Source organism: Erpetoichthys calabaricus, chromosome 2 (genome assembly GCF_900747795.2).
Source record: "Erpetoichthys calabaricus chromosome 2, fErpCal1.3, whole genome shotgun sequence".
NCBI classification, from domain to species: domain Eukaryota; kingdom Metazoa; phylum Chordata; class Cladistia; order Polypteriformes; family Polypteridae; genus Erpetoichthys; species Erpetoichthys calabaricus.
In genome coordinates, this window is record NC_041395.2 from 87,306,215 (window position 1) to 87,322,194 (window position 15,980).

General features: G+C 40.8%; 1 protein-coding gene across 2 annotated transcripts in view; it reads left to right on the forward strand.

Moving 5' to 3' along the window:
* The first annotated feature begins 431 nt into the window (after positions 1-431).
* Positions 432-15,980, forward strand: part of si:dkey-92i15.4 (uncharacterized) — a 51,692-nt gene continuing 36,143 nt past the window's right edge. Inside the window, exon 1 of one of the 2 annotated variants that reach the window (XM_051923271.1) lies at positions 432-720. The gene's annotated coding sequence lies outside the window, so the exon portion shown is untranslated. The remainder of the gene's footprint in view (positions 721-15,980) is intronic. The other variant, XM_028794043.2, reaches the window with a different exon arrangement.

Genomic DNA, 15,980 nt, shown 5'->3' on the forward strand with positions numbered 1-15,980 from the left:
CTATCATCCACCTTCATCTACACAATGGTCCTAATGAGATGAAGGTCACTGGCTGGATATTCTTCCATTCTCGGTATACTTCAGATGTTGTCAAGCCCATCAAGGCAACGTGTCAGGCAACCAAAGTCACATAAAGTAAGTAAGTCTTCATTCTTGCCCGTTCTTATTCTGAATTACACACACGTGAGCTTGTTGGTCCCTACCGGTGTTGTGGCTGATGGCCATCACCTTTCAATGTCCCTGTTGTAAAAGCTGCATGGACTTGGACAGCCATATCTGCAGCATGGGATTCCTCGGCGAGGTCTGCAGTGGCGGCCAGATTCTGATTCAGTGATCTGCTTCTTCAAGTTCACTTCCTCCTGCTGGAGCCCCAGCCCTGCCCGCTCAACCCTGGTGCCAGGGCCTCTCTGTGCTGCACTCTCAAGAAGTGACAGAGCTCCTGAGGGGAGGCACATGAGTGCATAACAGGAAGTGGCACAGCCTGGCAGCTGTCTCCTGTGGCAGTTTGGCTGAAAACTAACTAACAGCAAAATGACATTTTTTTTTTTCTTTACCCCTCATAAAGCCACACAGCAGTCACCTGATCGCCCGTACAGGAAACACGAGCAGCAAATTGTAGTTTTGTGCTTGAAATTTCAGCAGCTTGAAGAGCAGCCTCCATAGTAAGTGCTACCATAAGGAGACGCACATTGGGACTCTGCCTGTTCGGACACACGCAAGGTAAGAGCTTCTTGGTGTTTGTCTGCCTCTTTCTGTGCTTCCATTAGATAAGAAGTAAAGTATATTCTGAAAAGAGTGATTAGCCTGCCCTAAGGTTAATGCGTGAGTGCCGCCGTGTGCGTGCCCAGTACTTCTGAGACAGATGTGAAACTAAGCCTCAGAGGTACGGGCCGGCATGGCGCTGCAGTGGTTAGCATCGCTTCCTCAGAGCTCCTCTCCTGGGTTGCATGTCTGGCGTTTGCTTGTTCTCCCCGTGTCTGCATGCCATAAATATGCTTATGGCAGATGAGGGAGTGTGGTGCCATGTCCAGGCTCGTTCTTCCCTGGCTTCAGGAATGGTCCGATGACTGCTGCTGTTCCTTTGCCTTCCCGCAGCACAGAACCAACAGAGCCAGCCAGACCGGACTGAATAATAATAATGCCATGACACACAGTCACAAAGATAAAGAAAACTGACTTCCCTTTGTGGAATGCTGTGCTAAAAGGAGCTTGGAAATGAAGGAAAGCAACGAATCAAACAGAATCTGACGTTGGAGAGCAATTCAGTAAATAACTTCCTGCGGAAAGAAGCGTTTGCTCACTTTGAAAGAAGAATAACGGCCGACATGTGCTACTAGCAGCCAGCTTCACAAATAACATAAGAGTTCCAGATGTGCTCGATCCAATTCACGGTTACGCAGACGTTTGGAAAGGAGAGTGAAAATATTTTTAAAATTGGATAACTTTTCTTTATCACAGCATTTCAGGGATCTTTTATTTTACAGTTTTTATCAATTTTTATGATTACAAAAAAAAAAAAAATTCAGTGTTCTTTAGTTTGAATAAAATCCATCCATTTTCAGAACTGGCTCGTAGAATTGGGGGTCTGCCCACTGTATGACACACCCATACTGAACCAAGTGAGCAAAACCAAAGGCAGCGAGCCATCAAGCCAGGATTTGGGCCTACTGTCCGGGGACGAGGAGACAGCAGTGCTGCTCCCCGCTATAATTCCTCATTCCATACATTTTTTTAATTTTTCACTTCATTTTGGAGTTTCAGTTCAATCCACCAGCATGTACTGCAGTCAATACTACATTTGAAATTGGCAGTTAACTGATGTGACAAGTGAGTGTCCTCTTGTGCTTTTCACTTCACTTTCCCCACTTGCTCTACTTAGTTAGGTAGGCAGTGCAGTTGAGTGGCTTTAAACCTCAGAGTTACTCCTTTAGCACCTGTCCTCCAACACACAGTGTCACCCTGACTTAAAGGTGTCACACATACAAACAATAAAAGTAAAACTGGAATCCAACCAAGTGACAAACACAAAGGAGCACAAGCAGAATTGGATAGGGGTCCGCACTCAGTCATTCATTTTACACAGCTCGTCTAAAACGAATCCAGTTGAACTGATGATAAAAAAAAGGTTACGAGATTATCTGTCTCTCTTAATTATCCAAAAAGGTGTGTTTTTTTTTTGCAAACAAACCACATTTATTTTACAGTCATAAGAAAACGTTTGGTAACCCCTCTTAACTCTTCGGATTTTTGTTTATCATTGGCTGAGCTTTCAAAGTAGCAACTTCCTTTTAATATACGACATGCCTTATGGAAACTGTAGTATTTCAGCAGTGACATTAAGTTTATTGGAGTAATAGAAAATATGCAATATGCATCATAACAAAATTAGACAGGTGCATAAATTTGGGCACTCCAACAGAGATATTACATCAATACTTAGTTGAGCCTCCTTTTGCAAATATAACAGCCTCTAGACGCCTCCTATAGCCTGTGATGAGTGTCTGGATTCTGGATGGAGGTATTTTTGACCATTCTTCCATACTAAATCTCTCCAGTTCAGTTTCATTGGATGGCTGCCGAGCATGGACAGCCTGCTTCAAATCATCCCATAGATTTTCGATGATATTCAAGTCAGGGGACTGTGACTGCCATTCCAGAACATTGTACTTCTCCCTCTGCATGAATGCCTTTGTAGATTTCAAACTGTGTTTTGGGTCATTGTCTTGCTTGAACATTATCCTGAAGAATTTGTTGATATTGGGTTGAATTCATCCGACCCTCGACTTTAACAAGGGCCCCAGTCCCAAAACTAGCCACACAGCATGATGACAGTAGCTCCACCAAATTTGACAGTAGGTAGCAGGTGTTTTTCTTAGAATGCGGTGTTCTTCTTCCACCATGCAAAGGGCTTTTTGTTATGACCAAATAACTCAATTTTTGTCACATCAGTCCAAAGCACTTTATTCCAAAATGAATCTGGCTTGTCTAAATGAGCATTTGCATATACAACAAGCGACTCTGTTTGTGGCGTGAGTGCAGAAAGGGCTTCTCTCTCATCTCCCTGCCATACAGACGTTCTTTGTGCAAATTGCGCTGAATTGTAGAACGATGTACAGATACACCATCTGCAGCAAGATGTTCTTGCAGGTCTTTGGAGGTAATCTGTGGGTTGTCTGTAACCATTCTCACAATCCTGCACATATGCCGCTCCTGTATTTTTCTTGGCCTGCCAGACCAGGTTTAACAGCAACTGTGTTTGCGGCCTTCCATTTCCTGATTCCATTCCTTACAATCGAAACTGACAGTTTAAACCTCTGAGATAGCTTTTTGTAGCCTTCTCCTAAACCATGATACTGAACAATCTTTGTTTTCAGATCTTTTGAGAGTTGCTTTGAGGATCCTATACTGTCACTCTTCAGAGGAGAGTCAAAGGGAAGCACAACTTGCAATTGACCACCTTAAATACCTTTATATCTCATGATGGGACACTCCTGTCTATAAAGTTCAAGGCTTAATGAGCTAATCCAACCAATTTGGTGTTGCAAGTAATCAGCATTGAACAGTTACATGCATGCAAATCAGCAAAATTACAAGGGTACCCAAATTTTTGCACAGCCAGTTTTTCACATTTGATTTAATTTCATACAACTAAATACTGCTTCACTAAAAATCTTTGTTCGGAAAACACCCCAGTACTCAGATGTTCCTAGGAAATGAAAGACATACCACTGCTATCTTTTTTGTTGAAAGTAGAGTCAATTATTATGCAGGCTGAGAGGGGTTCCCAAACGTTTTCTTATGACTGTATATAGCACCATCTTAATATACTAAACATGTCCAGATCCATAGCACATCTATTTGCTCGAATGTTTCTTTTTTTTTTTTTTTAACAGCACAACCATTAGAGTAGCCTTCATCTTCGGCTTTAATGAACTCTTCAATGTTCATATTCTACACTTTCAGACGGGTTTAACCCAAACAAACACTCACATTTTTAGCTTCTCATGATGGAACTCTAAGGATGCTTTGTCCTGAACAAGGTCGCGGGGGGTGCTGGAGTCTAACCCCGCCAGTATAGGGCACAAGGCAAGAACAAACCCTGGACAGGGCGCCAGTCCATTGCAGGGTGAACACACACACACACATTGTGCCAATTAAGTAATGCCAATCCACCTAACCTGCATGTCTTTGAAAGGTGGGAGGAAACTGGAGTACCCCACGCTGGTATGGGGAGAACATGCAAACTGCACACAGAGAGAACCCGGGATGTGAACCCTGGTCTGCTTACGGCAAAGGCAGCACTGATACCACTGCACCACCCTCATGCCATTATAACAGGTTTAAATATGCACTGTAAAAAAAATGCATTATATTAATTGTAAATGTTCAAATTAAAAAAAACAGTAATACTGTACAGTAAACTGTAAAAACAATGATATTAAATACATAAATCCAGAAGTGTTTTAACGGTCAATATCAATTGTTTTAATGTGCAAGACTATTTTATGAATAACTGAATTGCTGTAAACTCACAATCGTACAGCACTCTAAAGCGGGAAGCTCCCTTTGCAGCAAAAGCAGCAAGTTGTTTCTTATAAGCGCCATAGTTTTTGCACAATCATTTCTCAATGTGCTCTCAATGTTTTTTGTGGTTATGGAAGCTGATTTATGATTAAATTATTTTCGATATACTGGCAAAACTGTAGGACACCCTGCATCAAAAAAACAAGGTTTCCTTCTCCACTGCACAACATAAATAATATTCTGTAAATGTTGGGTTACATCCAAAGATTACAAATACTGTATATGTCTGTTGACCTCTTTTTTTTGTTTTGATGGCGCTACGTGATGTTGGTAATCTCATGCAGGTATATGAACTGTCTGTTGTGGGTATATTACAAAATAAAAGTTACATCACTGAACTATTTAACTTGAGTTGGTATGATTGGATATATTAAGCTGTAAATTAAAAACAAAATGATAGCAATGATAGAACTTTAATTGTTGACAACATTCATCTTACTGAGACAACCTGCACACCGCTCTGTGCTCCTGACCGGTTTTTGTTCATTCCGACCGCATTTTTCGCAGCGTGCGGATACATTTTACAAAACTCTTGCAGATATAAATCCATTCTTATTCTGTAGAGGCACTGCATATATGATTGGTCACCGTTATGCCTATCAATTTTTTTGGGCTAATTAATTATCAATAATATTTTTTCAAGAAAGAAATAGACAGCCTTTCAAATCACAATATTAAACATCCATCCACACCCATTAAGACAGGGTTTGTTAAACTTTTTTTTTGCGACACAATCTTTCTCTCCTTTGTGTCTTCGAGACCCATGGCGACTGACAGAGCTCGGAGGGGAGCTCCTCCTTGGAGAATCGCCGCAGATCATCAGAGTTGGGGGGCGGGTGGGGGTCACTAGCAAATTCCAATTTGATAATTACCGACAGCATTCATAGCGGAGTAATGTCGACCCGCGGTGACCCACCACAGCACACTCTGCAAACCATTCTCAAGACAGGAAACTCTACGCGAACCAAAGTAGACGACCCATAGTTTAAGAAAATTTGCATTAGGTGGACAGGGAAAAAAATCTATGGGAGGGGGCGTCTGAAATTGCTGTCTCAGAGGCGGCAGTGATGTTTTAGTAAAAACAGAGCCATTGCAGCTACCCAAGTAGAAATTTATTTTCACTTTCAATGCCAATAATCAATGAAGAACCCACTAATACTCACTAGGAATTATAAAATGAGTTACATTTAAATTGAACTGATAACATACCTTAAGCCAGGGCTGCGCATTTATAATACTGTATTAATGTTAAAGCTAGATAAGCGCGCTGTGCCTGAAAGATGCACAACTATTGTAATTACGAAGCTCAATTTACTTGCTGAACAAATCATGAAGACTCCAAACAACAACAGCCGCTGCTAATGCACTTTACCACTTAAACGATTCATGAACTTTGAGACAGGCTGCCCGTTTTTTCCCCAACTTTTAACGTTTCAATAAGGAGCGGAGTTGATGTACAGGTAAACTTCCTCTGTGCTGCACGCTCACTTTCAGTGTGAATTAAGATACGTTCCATTTACCTCGGAGGGCGGAGCTGGGAATGACGTCACACACGAGTTGATCCCGTTCCAGTAAAACATTCGGAAAAACAACTTGGAAGCGTCAAGGAAAACGTTTGCTGTGGTTTTTCCATTGGAATAAATAGAAGTTGATAACAAAGCTTTTCACGGTATTTTGCGTCTCCAAAACACAGTAGCAGCATATCCACAGATAGACGTTGGCCAGTACTGTATGTACGAGTTATTCAATGAGACACAAACAGAAGTGCTAATAAATGATATAATTTTACAGCTTTCGGTAAAATTCGTTGTGTACGTCACCATTTTGGATTGACATTATGATCTGAAGTAAGACAAACGCGACTTTTTAAATTGTAAATAAATACAAATACAATAATGAGAACTACAAATTCAGCCCTGATTTTCCGAGTATGAAATCAGACTTGTGAGAGCATTCCGGTAGAAAATTCTAACTTCCCATTTCAAATGGAACGCAGCATTTATTGGTTTAGCGACGAAACATTTGACTTCACTTTTATGAGGCAAACTTTGTCAAAACAGTGCAGAGAAGCTTCATTGCCGCTTGACTGATGACTTCCGAAGTTTCAAATGTCACTGAAGCACCGTGGATGGTCTGACGGCGTGTCTGACATACACCTTAATCAGAGGACAAGTGTCCGTGTGCTGTCCGTTGGCTGAGTTTCTGTCATTTCAAAACATGGCACATCACAAGCATTAACAATGCTTTTACAAATCCCATATCAAATGACATACAACAGACACTTGTGCTTTGCATGGTGTAATGTGAAGGTTAATGCTGAGGTTTACGTTGATTACTAAGATTTCAACCTATCTTTGAAAGCTAATGTTATAAAAAAAGTTTTGTGTCAGATTTACTCATATAAGAAATTAAGACACATTTTTCTCTTTTCTGTATTGCTTACTTTTTAAATTCAGTTTTTCTGTGAAGTTTGCTTTCTTAATTGTCTGTTAATTAATGTTGAACAGAGCACACACCTGCACATATATGACTCGGAAAGGAGCAGCTTTTTCAGTGCTACTCACCTGTATCCTTAGTAGTAGTAGATAATTGTTTAAATAACCAGAACATTCAAAAATAAAAATATATCTCTCTATTATAAAAGGAAATCCTCAGATTAGACTTTCTCAGAGATAATTTCAAGTCCCTCGAGATGAGACTTTTTGCTAAGAAAAGATCGCATTAGCGCTAACAAACGGAAATTATGACTCGGTGAAATAACGGAACAGCAAAAAGAGTTTGAATATATGGACATAGGTGATATGACAGAAGTATGTAGATATTGTTCGGCTTTAAACTGTAAATCGGAGGGTTGTAGATCGTCTAATTGGTGTTGCCATCTGGGAAAGTAGTGTTTCTTCAAAATGAAGAGGCGTATCCGCGAGAAATAAAAGATTTGTTGATTGGTAAAAGTGAAATCCACATAGGCGAGTGGCAGAGACGGGAAGTTGCAGGCTGGGGGGTTGGAGAGCGAAGCCCTATATTTAAAAGAAAATGATTGTTTTGATGCTAATTAAGAAAAAATGGAGAAATTCAGAGGACTGAATCTTAAAAAACAAGTCAATGAAAATGAAGGGAAAAGAAGTTAATTAAAGAAAAAGAAAAGCTATAACCAACTGAGCACTTCAGGACCGGAGCTGGGAACTCCTGGCATAACCAGTTTACCAGTTTCTGAATAGATGTAAAAAACATTGAAACTGCTAAATAATGGCTTGCATAATTAAATTATGAGTCCAATTAAAAGAAGAAGTGATGTAGGGGCAAAAACCTGCGGCCACAGGGGCGTCCAGTACTGAATGTTGAGACCCACTGCTCTAATCCAAGGTTTCTTAAACTATGGGGGCTGCCACCGGTGGGTTACAAATCACTGTTGTATTTTATGTGAATGAGTTGATTAAACTATCTACATTGCTCTAGCGACCTTCCTTGATCCACCCACTCCAATGATTGCAGCGATTCTCAAAGGGCGGCTCAGTCATAACAGTCGTCAAGGAATGGATCTTTAAGACACTAAGAAGGGAAGATTGGGTTGCAACAAAAAGAATCCCTGCTCTAGTCTACTGGAGGAACATTTTCTAATCTAATCTTATAAGTGCCCTGTTCCACAAGCACATGCCCTAAACTCTGTTATGATCCCCTTTACCCTTTAGGGCAATATTCCCCAAACACTGATGATAAATGATTATTGTATCGCACTGCTTCACAGCAAAAATGACATGAACAAGTTGCCACATAATTATCAATCAGGGTGGCTGATATCACAGTGTTTCACCAGGGCTATGGGTGCAACTGGGGTCTTGTTTATATTGCTATTAATTGAATTTCCCCTTGGGATTAATAAAGTATCTATCTATCTATCTATCTATCTATCTATCTATCTATCTATCTATCTATCTATCTATCTATCTATCTATCTATCTAAATAAAGTGGGTTTTTTTTGTAATTGTTTGAGAAAAATAAAATGTAAAAAAAGCACAACCTTAAAAATCAAAATAACAAACAATGAAGACTCACTCATGTGCTTGTCTAGCGGTCTTGAATTTATGTTATCATCCAGATGACGTTCGGAACCGGCCAACTCTACTTAATGTCAAAAGCAATAGGCGGCAGTGGAGCTCAAACATAAAGAATGCTGGCAGTCACCTCCAGTTCGCCCTCTGGTGGTCGTTCCGAGTATCAACTGGATGATAACATGCATACAAGACCATAAGATTACCCCTCCCCCTACCCAAAAGCGGGTGGATTAGGGCTGATTTTACCTTGCAGTATTTTTAGTCGACCAATGAGAAACACGTGTACCAAGTTTCATCAAAATCGTTCCAGCCGTTAACAAGTACACACACACACACACACACACATTGACTTTTATACATATAGAAGATTGCCACAGCAGTGACAAGTTGCATCAGCGATGATGAGCGGACATGCCGTCGTGCATATAAGCAGCTTCAGCGCCAGCAGCAGATGTACCTCTAAAAAAAGTTTCAAATGAATTCCAATTAGTGTGGCAACAGCTGGTGGTCCTTCTAAAGACAGTGAGCCACCCAAAACAGTAATGGCACTCAGGGCAGGTGAGCACTTGTGCAGTGCTACAATACTCATAAAAGTTGCTGTAATGGCAATAAATGACCTCTTTAGGATAACACACTTAAACATAATTTTATTGTAGAAAATTGTTGCCCATACTAATATGTGCATTTATTGCAGCATTTCAGTGACAATATACATATCATTAGATCAAAATGAGCAGACAGAGCGTTCTTTGGCTTTTCATCTTTCCGATTGTAACCATGCAGTCAGTAAGGGCTTGTACGCCTGGTTGATCTACTGGCTTTGTGGAGCTCATGCCTGCTATGATTTCTGTAATCCACCAGATGTCACTATCGTCGAAACTACACATATTTTTCAGGTCCAATCGGGAAGAAGCCTCACAAGCTTCAAGGTGCTTTGTCCGCCCGTCACTAGTCAGCTTAGTTATCTGATCGCTGACAATAAGCAAAAGTGCTCAAAAAATTCTCTTCTCTGAAAACAGTGTGGACGGGGCAGTTAAGATGGGGTAGCTCCCTTTTTTCCCCCCACAGCACCTCTACCACCCTGCAAATGCCAGTCCTGGCAGCATGGAACCCACAGTGGACAGGGTACCAGTCCATCACAGGGCAAACTCACAAACACACACACCTTTGGGACAAATTTCAACTTTCTAACTAATTTAACAAGGAGGTTTTTTGGATGTGGGAGGAAAACTGGTGAAGACCCCCACAGAGAGTGACCTGGGTGGTCTACTAAACATACTGTAAGTAACAGCACTGAGTTTTGCATCAGCTCTAAGTCAGCAGCAACATGATTTGGTATCTCATCATCCAAACAAGCAGATTCAGCGCCAGATGCAGGGGAGCCTGAGAACGAGAAGCCTGCTACAGTTGCATGCTCACTAACTAGCGTGGCTTAAGCGACTCATCTGTGGCAAGCCAAATTATCATTCAGAGAAATCTTTGAAACATTTAAAGATATTTTGAAAACATTTAACGATATCACTAAATATGTAAAGATATCTCTAAATGATAATTTGGCTTGCCATAGTCGTCCTTCTAAGGATAGCAAGTTACCTCAAGAGGAATACAATTACCATTGGGTCAGCACTGGCAACCATGGGGCAGACATAAAATATTCATAAAACAGACTCCATTATTCACATAATTGGACAACAAGCAGACAGATGGACCAAAGATTTCAGAAGAAAACGGAGTTTGCCTATCATTGAAAGATATTTTGCAATGAAAACTTCCAGCCATTCTGCACTAATACGGCTGAATGTGGCTGATAAGAGAACTGCAGATAAGTGACAAAGAGAAAGTCAGCTGCCCTGGTGGCCTGATTTGAACTAAGCAATTAACTGAAAATCTGCAAAAAGAAAATGAAAGAGCATGCTGTTGAACCACACAGACGTTAATAATAGAAGTCAGGCTCAAAAATAAAGGTTAAGATGTGATATATATGCCAAACATACGAAGACATGGGCAAGATTGCAATCTTCTGACCGCCTGCAGGCCATCATCTTTTTCTTATTTTAATTTCATTCTCCTTCTGCATAACTGCCAAACTGTGACTCTTAGTTTCACAATTGTTAATGGTTTCCTAAAGCGGCCTCCTTTTGTTTTTTGGTGTTGAGCTCTATTCTACACATTTTCCTCCTGTTGTGTAATGAATATTCTAAACATGTCTGGGAAGAGATTACCAAGTAAAATGAGCTGTAAATGCTGTCCTAAACAATGATCAGTCCAAACACTGCCAGTACTTTCAAGGCCAAAACCAACAGTCAAGATAAAACCAGAATCAGTGTCCTAAACTGCTACTTGTTTACCTTTTGTTGGTCAATGTTTGAACTGCACTCATGATGAATTCACACATCTCACAGGGACAGGCCACATGTCAATACAAAAGACAGAATGATAACAAAATTGAAAAGGCAAGAAATAAAATTAACTTGTCTGAAGAAATGGAAATACTAGAAATACTAAAAATCAAAAGCTAATCCGGTCCTGACACCTCCTCTCAGAAGCTGCAGATTCATTAAGTCCACCCCAAAACAAAAAGGACACAGTGGATAAGAGTTACTAATCAGCACACTAAGGACTAAACATACCATACTGTAATGTTTGGACCTGAAAGGGACACACCTCAGGTGGCTGCGACTGTCCGAGGGGTGGGAATACCCCTGTGAACAGTGGAGGGGTACAGACACAGCACTTACAGACCACCTTAGTGAAGAGCATTTTGGTTTGCATAAGTGAGCCGATTCTTTCAAACTACCTATGAACTGATTCTTTTGATTGATTAATTTGATTCACTTTTAGAATTAAACATTGGTACATAAATGTAGTGGTTAGAGTGGCCTATAATTTAAAATTTGATAAATTATATATAGGTGCTGGTCATAAAATTAGAATATCATGACAAAGTTGATTTATTTCAGTAATTCCATTCAAAAAGTGAAACTTGTATATTAGATTCATTCATTACACACAGACTGATGTATTTCAAATGTTTATTTCTTTTAATGTTGATGATTATAACTGACAACTAATGAAAGTCCCAAATTCAGTATCTCGGAAAATTAGAATATCAATTAAGACCAATGCAAAAAAAGGATTTTTAGAAATGTTGGCCAACTGAAAGGTATGAACATGAAAAGTATGAGCATGTACAGCACTCAATATTTAGTTGGGACTCCTTTGGCCTAGATGACTGCAGCAATGCGGCGTGGCATGGAGTCGATCAGTCTGTGGCACTGCTCAGGTGTTATGAGAGCCCATGTTGCTCTGATAGTGGCCTTCAGCTCTTCTGAATTGTTGGGTCTGGCATATTGCATCTTCCTCTTCACAATACCCCATAGATTTTCTATGGGGTTAAGGTCAGGCGAGTTTGCTGGCCAATCAAGAACAGGGATACCATGGTCCTTAAACCAGGTACTGGTAGCTTTGGCACTGTGTGCAGGTGCCAGGTCCTGTTGGAAAATGAAGTCTGCACCTCCATAAAGTTCGTCAGCAGCAGGAAGCATGAAGTGCTCTAAAACTTCCTGGTAGACGGCTGCGTTGACCTTGGACCTCAGAAAACATAATGGACGAACACCAGCAGATGACATGGCACCCCAAACCATCACTGACTGTGGAAACTTTACACTGGACCTCTCGCAACGTGGATTCTGTGCCTCTCCTCTCTTCCTCCAGACTCTGGGACCTTGATTTCCAAAGGAAATGCTAAATTTACCTTCATCAGAGAACATAACTTTGGACCACTCAGCAGCAGTCCAAAGGCGAGACGCTTCTGACGCTGTCTCTTGTTCAAGAGTGGCTTGACACAAGGAATGCGACAGCTGAAACCCATGTCTTGCATACGTCTGTGCGTGGTGGTTCTTGAAGCACTGACTCCAGCTGCAGTCCACTCTTTGTGAATCTCCCCCACATTTTTGAATGGGTTTTGTTTCACAATCCTCTCCAGGGTGCGGTTATCCCTATTGCTTGTACACTTTTCTCTACCACATCTTGTCCTTCCCTTCGCCTCTCTGTTAATGTGCTTAGACACAGAGCTCTGTGAACAGCCAGCCTCTTTAGCAATGACCTTTTGTGTCTTGCCCTCCTTGTGCAAGGTGTCAATGGTCGTCTTTTGGACAACTGTCAAGTCAGCAGTCTTCCCCATGATTGTGTAGCCTACAGAACTAGACTGAGAGACCATTTAAAGGCTTTTGCAGGTGTTTTGAGTTAATTAGCTGATTAGAGTGTGGCACCAGGTGTCTTCAATATTGAACCTTTTCACAATACTCTAATTTTCCGAGATACTGAATTTGGGACTTTCATTAGTTGTCAGTTATAATCATCAAAATTAAAAGAAATAAACATTTGAAATGCATCAGTCTGTGTGTAATGAATGAAGCTAATATACAAGTTTCACTTTTTGAATGGAATTACTTAAATAAATCAACTTTATCATGATATGCTATTTTTATGACCAGCTCCTGTATATAACACACATACACACACGTATATATCTATATGCATAGATATAATATTAATTATATATTTAACACAATGATAATTTATATGATATTGCCCTGTTTCAGTACCCAAAGCATGGGTAATGATTCAGTTCCAACTCAAAAGAATCAGTCAATGAGCTGTAAAAAGGTGTACACTAAAATAAAGTTGAAAGTAATTAATTGTTAGAAATCACAATAATTTAGTTTTAATATTGATGATACATTCAATCTAAAACTATTCTAATAGTGAATTTTACTAAACAAAACAATGAATATACTTTAATATAAATGTATTGTTACTGTATGATGAATGAGACAATCGTTAGATACAGCGTTTTCATTCGCAAATAGGCTACTATATTGCTTGAACTCAGAAGATCGTAAGTAAAGCGGGTTGAGACTCATGATTCAGGTGCTTCTGTGCATCAGGAAAATGAAAGGCGCCGAGGACAGCATGAAGGATACGCATGCGCTTTAGAATTCCCGTTGAAGTTCACTGAAACGATTATTTAATGCTCTCAAATTGATTAGGATGATTCGCTGAAAAGTGTTGTTTAATAAGAACAAATCGCTCACGGGTAGCCCATCACTGGAGCACTTCGGATGCATCCATTAAAGCCCATCGGCCCCGATTGTTAGGATTACCCGTTGTGTCTGACCCCAACTGAGCAGAGTGAGGCAGAGCCGGACGGCGTATATTAACGGAAAAAGGAATGAAGCAGCTATGGTGGGCTGGCGCTTTGCCCGGGGTTTGTTTTCTGCCTTGCGCCCAGTGTTGGCTGGGATTTGCTCCAGCAGACACCCGTGACTGTGTAGTTAGGATATAGCGGGCTGGATAATGGATGGATGGAATGAAGCAGATAGTAGACCTTACCGCCTCTGAAGATATGAGCGGCAAGGCCGAAGCTGCCATTAAAGAAGCCAATGGTCCTGTTAAGGGTCATTCATCAGCAATGGGCGAAAAGTGGTTAACTCCATTATTCGGTCTCCAGAATAATTACGTTGTTACACTTTTGGTAATTGTTGTCACTTAACAGCATGAGCGTACGTGACGATATGGATATCATTGAATAATGTGAAATAATGGGATAATTTATTTTGGGTGGTGGAAAAAAGCTTCCCTATATCGCTTAATCTGTCTTCGCATTACATAAAGCCATACTGTGTATTTAAATCTCATAACAGCACAATCGACTAACAATAAATAAATAAAATTTTGGTGATGCCGAGATTGGTAGGCCACACGGACCAAAGAGAAAGGCACTGTTAGGAGGAGAGCCATTTTAAGCGAATATGGGAGAGACAGAGAAAGTTGCAATCTCTTTACCATCGAATTAAGCAAATCAAGAATATCTTCATTAGCGAATTAAATAAAGAAATACACATCTAATACGCCTTCCTTATGTGGTAGCACTTGGCTATCCAGCCCTGTCCTACCTACCACAAGACCCGTAACATAAGGTAATTGAGAGAATTGTTAAATGACTTAGCAAGCAGCACTGATTACAACCACTCAACGTTTAAAGTCCACTAGTGTCCGACGATCGGAGGAGAAAAGATCATCAGAGCCGCGGCAGATCGAAGCTATGGTGGCCGGCCAAACATGAACTTTATGATTGAGCCTAACTACATACATCTGTAGGTTAAATTAACTGGCGACTACATCGGGGGTGTGTGATGGACTGGCACCTGTCCAGTACTGGGATAGACTCCGCTCCTCCGTAAACGTTTAACTGGATTATGCGGTTTGAGACCGTTACGTTCTTTTGGACTGATTCCAGCGTAATCTCGAAAGCGTACCAACAGTGAGGAAAATCGCTAAGGTGAATCCTGCTAAATCATGCAGGCAGATGGAAGAAAACTCAGAAAACCCGAACTCTGACAGAAAATACTGCGAAAACTGCAACACGGGCAATCAAAGTTACAGTTCACGTGTCAAGACAGCTTGCATCTCTGATCACATGACCGCAAGTTTATTAATATGGATGTAGAAAGGGGTGTGTCTGTCACGCGTACCAATCAGCGCGTGGCAGGATAACGAGAAGCAGAGCCGAGAATAAATACAAAGTGTGACGTCCTCTTTACCCTCCCTGTCGTAAAACGCTCTTGAGAAAATGAAACCGTCGCCCGCAATTAATCGACTGCCAGAATAAAACAGTTGCCACCGTCCTCTTTACCCTCCCTGTCGTAAAACGCTCTTGAGAAAATGAAACCGTCGCCCGCAATTAATCGACTGCCAGAATAAAACAGTTGCCACCTCTAGAGGTCAGCTGTTGAACACACGCAAAACAGCGGCGACCCGCGATATGTCTTCCGCTTATGATGTCACCGTACTTACTACAGCGGACTGGACCTGAGCTCTCACCATAAAAGGAGCTTTAGAAAATAAAGATTGCTTGGCATTATTTCAGTTTTTGATTTTTAATACGTTTACAAACCTTTCTGAAAATGTGTTTTGCTTTCTCGTTATAGGCCATTGAGCTTTGATTTATGGGAAAAATGGCGAATTTGTCCATTTCCAATTAAAACTAAAATACAGTCAATTGTGCAGAAAGTGAAGGGCTCCGAATACTTTCTGAATCCACTGCTGAGGTTTGGTTAATTGGTTATTCCCAATTGACCCAGTTTGTGTGTGTGTGTGAATGCTGGTGTGTGTTTGTATGTGAATGGGTCCTGTGATGGACGGCGCACAGATCAGAGATGTTTTACACTTTGTTGGGCAATACTATCAGGAAAGACTCTAAAATTAGATTAAAGGCTAAACATGAGGATGGGAGTAAATAACATAATTACAGCACTCCGAATTTGTGATGCCACAAATCA